This window comes from Triticum urartu, chromosome 5A (genome assembly GCF_056163025.1).
Source record: "Triticum urartu cultivar PI428250 chromosome 5A, HENAU_Tu73, whole genome shotgun sequence".
Taxonomy (NCBI): Eukaryota; Viridiplantae; Streptophyta; class Magnoliopsida; order Poales; family Poaceae; genus Triticum; species Triticum urartu.
In genome coordinates, this window is record NC_141877.1 from 463952376 (window position 1) to 463961552 (window position 9177).

Genomic DNA, 9177 nt, shown 5'->3' on the forward strand with positions numbered 1-9177 from the left:
AAGCCAGCCAGAGCCAGGGTTAGGAAGGTGAGACGGCGCTATCTATCTATCTATCTATCTATCTCGCTCGATCGATCGCTCCTAGTCCTCGGGTACTTGAATTTGTTCCTTTTGTCTGCTGACGGCACTGTAGCGGCAATTGACATCTCGGAATGGAGAACGCGCAGCGCATGCGAGGAGGCTTGAGGCGGCATGTGGCTAATTCGCCGGCGTGTTACATCGCGGGAGCTCGTGCGTATTGATGGCGCACCCACCGGACGCATCGCCGTGGTGACAACGAAGATGAGTTGACGGTGGAAGGAGAGGAGAGTCCGGCGGACGTGTTTGGGCGCGCGCGGTGCTGGAGCACATGCATGCTGTGTAGGTGCATGTAGCGCTGCTCGGTCGACGCCGTTATGGGCATGGCATGGGCAGCAAGGGGAATGTGTTGCCTTTTATAATCAAGCATACGTACATGCACAAGAGGCAGCTAGCCGCAGCCAGACCTGCACGATCGAAGTTTTACGTGTCGTTTTGGATCGTCGACGTGGCCAGGGCCCCAATATACGAACTCAACAAAGCAGAGACGCGGTAAGGATGGTTAGATTCCATGTGGTGAAATCAATCTAGACAAGCTGCGGAAGCGGTACACGGATACTGGTCCGCTTGCTTAAATCCAGAGTCCCCAGGCACCGCTTGCTTAAGTCCAGTGACTCTAGACAAGTTGCGGGAGCAGTAAACGGATACCAGTCCGCCTGCTTAAATATAGTGATTTCAGAGAGCTGCGCTCACACGGTGCACTATGTGAGGCTTGCAAATTCTGGTTGCCCCGTTCATCTACGGTTACAGGCTAGCGCCACCAAGCCCGGCATGTGGTGAAATCAATCTGAATTTACTCTTGACCGTTCGCTGATGTTTAGACGATGTTAGGATGTGCGTGTATTTATAAGGGTGAGTGTATGCATGTGTCCATGATTGTTTTGAGAATTTGCCCCCGATACACATAATTTTATTTATTTATTGAACACAGTACAGACGCAAGCCACACATACTTTTATTTGATCATGCATCATTATGTTTTATTTGCATGCATGCGGGTAAGGTTAAAATACGAGTGAAACGTGTTTCTCTTAGCCCCCTTTGTCTTGTTTTACTTCACATATTAGTTTTGTTTTAAGTCAAACTATCTAAAGTTTTGACCAAATTTATTGGGAAAAGTGTTAACATTCACGATACCAAATCAATGTCATTAGATCCATCACACAATATATTTTCATATTGTATTTATTTGATGGCGTAGATACGGAAACTTTTTAATATAAATCTGGTCAAACTTGTATACAAAGTAGTTTCACAAAAAAAAACTTGTATACAAAGTAAAAAGAAACAAAGGGTGTACAAGAGTTCTTTTTTACGTAAAAGTGGTCAGAGTTCAAAGATTAATTGGCATTTTGATATGTATCTACCTTTCTGTACATAGTATCTGTTAATTGTATCCATGAAGGTAACCCATCGACACATGTATATTTAAATTTTGTAGCTAATCGGTTCACAAGCAATAGTTGATAATGACTAAATGAATCATAGTCGATATATCATGATAAATTCAGACAAGGCAAAGATATATAAATTTTAGTTGTACCTAACTAGATTACATATAACATTATGTAACAGTTTATAAACATATATATTGCCAGGCACAATTATTGCAAGGAAGAACATTAAGCCCTCCATTTATCTATACTCCATCCTTGCCAACTTATAGTTCACATGAGTTTTTCCATAGTTAAACATTGTAAACTGTGATCAAGTTTATGGTGAAATTTATCAACATTTACAATACCATCAGATTCATCATGAGATATATTTTCATATGGTATGTATTCAGTATTGTAAATGTCTATTAAAAAAACTCTGTCAAAGTTAAAAAGTTGACATTAGAAAAAAAATATGCACTACAATTTGGTACTCAGAGAGTATGAGGCCACACAAAGTAATTTGGGTCCAATTTTAAAAATCAATTGGAACCAATGCAACAAAGGAAATATTATATGCCAAAAAGCTGCATAGTTGAATTTGAATTTGAAACAATTTTTCAACAATATTTTGTGTGGCCTTGTACAATAACACGTCCTTCGGCAGAAGAGATTAAGTTGATTAATAACATTTCCCACACAATTGTGCGAGACATCCTTTGTTCCTAAATACTCCCACCGTCCGGAAATACTTGTCGGAGGAATGGATGTATCTAGATGAATTTTAGTTCTAGATACATCCGTTTTTATGCATTTCTGCGCAAGTATTTCTGGACGGAGGGAGTAGTTACAACCCACTACACAATTTTCCTATCCATCAACCTATGCCACATCAGGTCATGCATGTTAGCAATAAGTTGTAATTTTTGCGGTAACTTATGAATGCAACCATGCCATATCAGCAAGCCATGCATGTCGGTTATAAGTAACATTTTATGTTGCCATGCATGGTATACATGTTGGATGCTTGGAGCATACTTTTGTTAGAAAATGGCATTTTGTTAACTTCCATAAGTTTTATTTGTTACATGCTTTATTGCTTTTAAATTATAAATCGAGAACACTTCTGCATCAGTTTTAGTTGGTTTCAACCCTATATTTACGTATTTATTTTACCAACCCCCCGCAACAATGCGTGGGATACCATCTACTAGTTACATTGAAAATAGTCAGACCTAGCAGCAAGCCAATACGCATCACGTGCCTAATAAATTGTTGATATGTTTGGCCTTTTCTATCCACGTTAACGCCGGCAAAGAAAAAGCTAAAATTGCGCAGCAATTAAGTATGCTTGGGAGAGAATTCAAACGAGCATTCAAGGCGCGCGCAGTGCTGTGGAGGCCCCTCCCTTACCAGCAAGACACTGTTCCAATTAGTTAGATGGCCCGTGCGTTTCCTGTAGATCATCGAGCCACGGCTAGCAATAGGGTATGGGCGGCTTAAATTGATGGATCTACACGGTACGGCCACATTGCCCTGAATAATTCTACACATGCATTGATTAGGATCGATCATTAGCTAACCTGAACTTAATTGCATGTGTTTACGTGCACCCATACGATGTAGTAATCACTTGCAGGCATGTAGTCAGTGTAGTACTGTACTAGGCGAGATGTTATTATGAAGAAGGATCACTGTACGTATTATTGCCGGTTAATCTAGTATCAGGCAAGTGCTTCCATCGAGTACGAGTCTACGAGCCGTAGACAGATGGAATTTTGGTGATGAGCATTGAAATCCAGTGCGCGCGCGCGCGTAGGTGGCCCAGGCGGCTGCCCACATCGATCCAGCGCGTGGTACTGTTCAAATTAATTAGGCAGTTGATGCGATCACTGTACCTAGCCCGCGGTGGGGATTTAAGCCGTAATTGAGCCTGACGTGGAGACCGTACCCTACTATACTTGATAGCATGCACTAGCCTCGCTCCTATCTATCGTAGCCAAGAGGATCGACCGTGTGATGAACTGAGCATTCAGCCATGCCGTTGCTTCGTGTAGCCTCGCCTCTGCGCGACCCGGACCGATCTATGCGTATAATACTACCTTCATATCATACGTACTTGTTTGTTGGTGCAATGTGTGGCGGAGCAATGGAGTTGGTATATATGTAGAGGATCCGGCGGAGCAGACAGAGTGGGTTCAAGGTATAGGCCATGAATGCGCACAGTGGAGGCCATTGAATGTGAAATAGTGGCCAGAGAACAAACGGCGTGGCGGTGTGATGGCGCGCGCCCCCTACCTACAGTGATGTGGTTCGACAGGCGCCGGACCCGACCGGACCGCCATTAATCCCTTGATTGACAAGCACGAGAGGGAGATGGATGGCCCGGTCCGATCGACCTAGAGGAGAGGGCGCCCGCCCGCCAGGTCGGTCGGCCTCTTGCTCCACGTCGCCATCCTCAGGCCCTTTTCGCCCTTTTCCCTGCTGGCCTGGCCGCCTCCTATAGATCCATCGAGGAGGTGTAGCAGCAGCACGGCGAATCGGTGGTTCGGTCGACCATTTCATGCATACAGGGGGTGCCTGAATCGACCGGCCGGCCGGTTGGTGTGCCTGAATTAATTCATGTGGTTTACAAGAGGTTTCAGTTTGGTAGTAGCAAGAAAGAATTACCGTCGCTTTCCTCAGGGCCTTCTGGGTGCCCTGGTATAAACGGCGGTGCCACACCATGTCTCTGAGTATTAACCATGCAAGCTGTAGGTAGTGCGACACCCAACATTCCTGCCCAGCCGATGATATAGTTATACTCATCTGTTTCTAAATATAAGTCAGATTTTAATATCTATATCTATATCTATACCTACTAATAAAAGAAATAGGTATTCTTAGCCCGTTGTACTAATTTATAGAAAACCCCCTAATGTTTTTTACATTAAACATGTTATATATATATCAAATGTTTTTTTAAATACTCATATCTTTTAAACTGTAACTCCAAATTTAACATGTTATATATGGAATTTGAATAGAAAAATATGTAGAATATGAATATGATATTATTTTACCTGTTAAAATTTTTAAAAATACTATCTAGGCTGCAATGTTAATCAACAATGCATTATCCGTCTTTTTTCATACCGATACTGATACAGATTGAGGATGAACACCTCAGCAAAATCAGGATTAGACATGAAATTGAAGATAAAGTTGCTAGAGACACCCAATAAATAAGGGCATGCATGACAAAAAATATATAGAAGAAGGACCCAATAAAGATAGGATGTCCACTATAAAAGAAATAAAAGAGAAAATGCAGAAGAGAACCGATAAAGATGAGATGTTGCGTTATTCTCCTATATATAAGAAGAAAAAGAGAGGACATGCATGAAAAAAAGTAAAATAAAATAAAATAAAAGACAAGTTTGATAAGATATAAATAGTAATGAAACAGGGACAAATACCTATGACATGTATGGCAAGAAATAATGATGAAATATGGGCGCAAGTACCTGCGTCCACAGGAGACCATACAAAAATGTTCTTTTTCAGACAAAAAAAAAATCTCCTTTTATGATTAAGAAATCATGTATCTTTTTAACAACCCTTTTAACAACTCTTCACGTATTTAAGAAATATGCATGTGAAAAAAAGTGTTCAAGAGTTACCCTAAGTTGGTGATTCTTAAACTGAAAACTGCCATTGATGCACACATATCTCCGTAGTGTGCTAATGTGTCATTGTTTGTTTTTGTCGTTTTTCTTTACTCACCCGTAACAACACCCCATTCCGAACATGACATGAATAAATACATGATCACTTGTCCGTTTCTTTGTATGGATTAAATATACATGCAAGCCGTGTTGAAATAGTACACCGATAGGATCTTAAACTACGCTTTTATAGGTTAAGACCATCTTTGTTTGGGCGTAGCTACAAATTCTTAGATTATAGACCATTTTTTATAAATTAAGAGCATGTGATACTTTTTTCTTCCGTTGCAATGCACAAGCCTTTTTGCTAGTAGACTATATATATACAGATGCATATGGACGTATTTTAGAATGTGGATTCATTTATTGTGCTCCGTATGTAGTTCATATCTCTAAAAAAACTTATATTTAGGAAACGGAGGAAGTAGATATGTTGTTGACAACGAAAAGGACGAGACAGACTTTCACGTAGGGCTGCTAGCCAGAACTAGAGGTGGGAAAACATGGACCAAATCGAGGCTATGTACATAGTGTGTGGACATATGACTATATGAGGTAAGAGTAATGTCCAGGGAAAGTACGCATGCGTACATACCTTGCATGATCAGTCAATCAGATGTTGGATTCTAGGGGCAAAATGCCACATCAAGGAACATGCAGGCTACTGGTCTGGAACATGCCATGGCAAGAATTTTGCCAAGCTTAGCAGACCCCATCGTGCTCGTATGTCTTCTTCCACCAACATCCGCCGCCCGGCCTCTGTTCTGAGGTGTTTTACTAGTTCCGGCAGTCATTATGAAGTGGCGATGCAGACTACTCTTCAGTCTCTTCTCTCCATTTTCAGAATTACTGTTTGGTACGTATGTTCACCTTAAGAAACCAGCCAGACTAGAAAAGGTAGCCGCGGGCACTTGGGTCGGAGGTGACTACATCCAAACGCGATTGCGCAACCTTCTGTAAACCTTGCCCTCTCTGAGTTCACATCGTGTTTGGCTCGTGGTAATTAGATACGAGGAACGGGAGTCAATGGGTGAGAAAAAAAAGAGAGTTAAAAGTGCACTGAGTGTTTTTTTAAAAGGAGGAATACCTCCGGCCTCTGCATCAGTCGATGCATGCAGCTATATTATTAGAAATCGTAACAAGAGTCTTAACATCTAAGAAAGCTCAGTATCCAAGAAAAAAAATGAAAAAAAATATGTAAAACGCCACAACCGGCAATAAAGCGCCACATCCGGTGATAAAGAACATGCTACGATGCCTACACACCTAGCTTATTATTAACTCGTCATCCAAATCGGCTGAAGATAGCCCGTGCTACCGTCTCCCAGCGGCTGCACCCAATAATCATAGGCCCCCTATAGTCCGCATGAGTGAGTAACGATCACATACAGATCCAGGTTGTACCTCTGTAGATAACCTGCAAAATTGGTGAATGTTGTACCATTAAAAATCATAACATTCTAGTGTTTCATATAGCCCATAATAAAACACATATCCCTATCCGAATATGTTTAGCTATGTATATGTCTACTCTATTAAGCCACGTCCCAAATAACGTGTTTATGCTCATTGGAGGTTGGATGTTAAAAGTGCACTGAGTGATTAGAGAAAATGAGAGATTAAGTGGTAAGAGGGATGCAAGTTGAGGGAACCATTTCCACCAATATCTTTTTGTGGAGAACTCTGTTAATTAGTGGGCAGTGCTCATCCGGTACTAATTCCAATCATGAGATGCAGACGGGAACTCGTCCTTTTCAGCAAAAAAATGTACCAAACAAGAAAATAGGAGTAAATATCTATTTCATATGTCTAGTTTCTCCACGAACTTCTTCTTGAAACTCCCATTCCCTCGTTCCTATCCTAAGGTTACCAAAAAGGCCAAAGTTTTTTAGTTGAGGTCGTGATTACCTAAGAAAAATTAGAAATACTAAACCCGCAGTATAAAAACTAAAGGGAGAAAAGAAACCAAAGCGTCTTCCTATGATTTCGGCTAAAAAAAGACCGAAGCACCACTAGAACATGTGTGGGAAAAGCGGAAAACGATACATTTGAATGTTTCATTTCTCTGAACCATGATGTCTATAGCCAAAGGATCCCTATATAGGGGGAAAATCCTATATAAGGTAGCGCATGAGGTGAAGGAGAGTAGCATTTCTATGTTATATCTTTACAAAACTTAGCATAAATTGCATGAGTAAAAGTAAGGGTATAACAAATATGAGATGATAAACTGCCAAAACCGTGGCACTCAACATCAATATTAGTGAATGTGCACTTACGATGGTACCACCTCCGTCTTGTTTTATTGTTCCTGGTATTTTGGGTCATATTTTGACCATAATTTTAACTAATAAAATATAAGTTATACGCAACAAAACTAATATAATTGAAAAGCACATTAAAATAGAATCCAATAGTATAATTTTTTGTGACATGCGTTAACATTTTACAAGTTAAATATATGATCAAATTTTGATCTAAAATTCTTTTCTTAGAGCCATGGAGTTCACTACACCATGGTGGGATTGCATCTGTCCATCATCACTTGTCTGGTATTCTCGTGGATGTCCGCAATCAACAGATGGTCTCCCCATAATCTGGCCATGGCAGCAATTCCATGGGCCAGTTTGTTTCTTTGGCGAGGAACTTCTGCAATCTCGTAAGAGGGAAATCCAGCCAATTTGTCCCTGATGTCGGAGATCAAGGCAAAGCACGCGGACTTGCACGGTTTCTCATCTTTCAGCTCCCGAGCCACAGCAGCACAATCCAATTCTAGGATGAGTGCCCCCCTATAGAAGTTCTGGAGTTTCGGAAGCACCATCAGTACAGCAGACATGATGTCTACTACACAACCTTCTTCTTGTAGACGTTGTTGGGCCTCCAAGTGCAGAGGTTTATACGACAGTAGCAAATTTCCCTCAGGTGGATGACCTAAGGTTTATCAATCCGTAGGAGGCGTAGGATGAAGATGATCTCTCTCAAGCAACCCTGCAACCAAATAACAAAGAGTCTTTTGTGTCCCCAACACACCCAATACAACGGTAACTTGTATAGGTGCACTAGTTCGGCGAAGAGATGGTGATACAAGTGGTATATGGATAGTAGATATGGGTATTTTTAATCTGAAATTATAAAAACAGTAAGGTAACTAATGATAAAAGTGAGCACAAACGGTATTGCAATATGTTGAAACAAGGCCTAAGGTTCATACTTTCACTAGTGCAAGTCCTCTCAACAATAATAACATAATTGGATCATATAACTATCCCTCAACATGCAACAAAGGGTCACTCCAAAGTCACTAATAGCGGAGAACAAACGAAGAGATTGTGGTAGGGTACGAAACCACCTCAAAGTTATTCTTTCCAATCAATCCGTTGGGCTATTCCTATAAGTGCCACAAACAGCCCTAGAGTTCGTACTAGAATAACACCTTAAGACACAAATCAACCAAAACCCTAATGTCACCTAGATACTCCAATGTCACCTCAAGTATCCGTGGGTATGATTATACGATATGCATCACACAATCTCAGATTCATCTATTCAACCAACACAAAGGACCTCAAAGAGTGCCCCAAAGTTCTACAGGAGAATCACGATGAAAGCGTGTGCCAACCCCTACGCATAGGTTCATGGGCGGAACCCGCAATTTGATCACCAAAACATACATCAAGTGAATCACGTGGTATCCCATTGTCACCACAGATACGCACGACAAGACATACATCAAGTGTTCTCAAATCTTTAAAGACTCAATCCGATAAGATAACTTCAAAGGGAAAACTCAATCCATTACAAGAGAGTAGAGGGGAGAAGAAACATAAGATCCAACTATAATAGCAAAGCTCGCGATACATCAAGATCATACCACCTCAAGAACACGAGAGAGAGAGATCAAACACATAGCTACTGGTACAGACCCTCAGCCCCGAGGGAGAACTACTCCCTCCTCATCATGGAGAGCACCGGGATGATGAAGATGGCCACCGGAGAGGGATTCCCCCTCCGGCAGG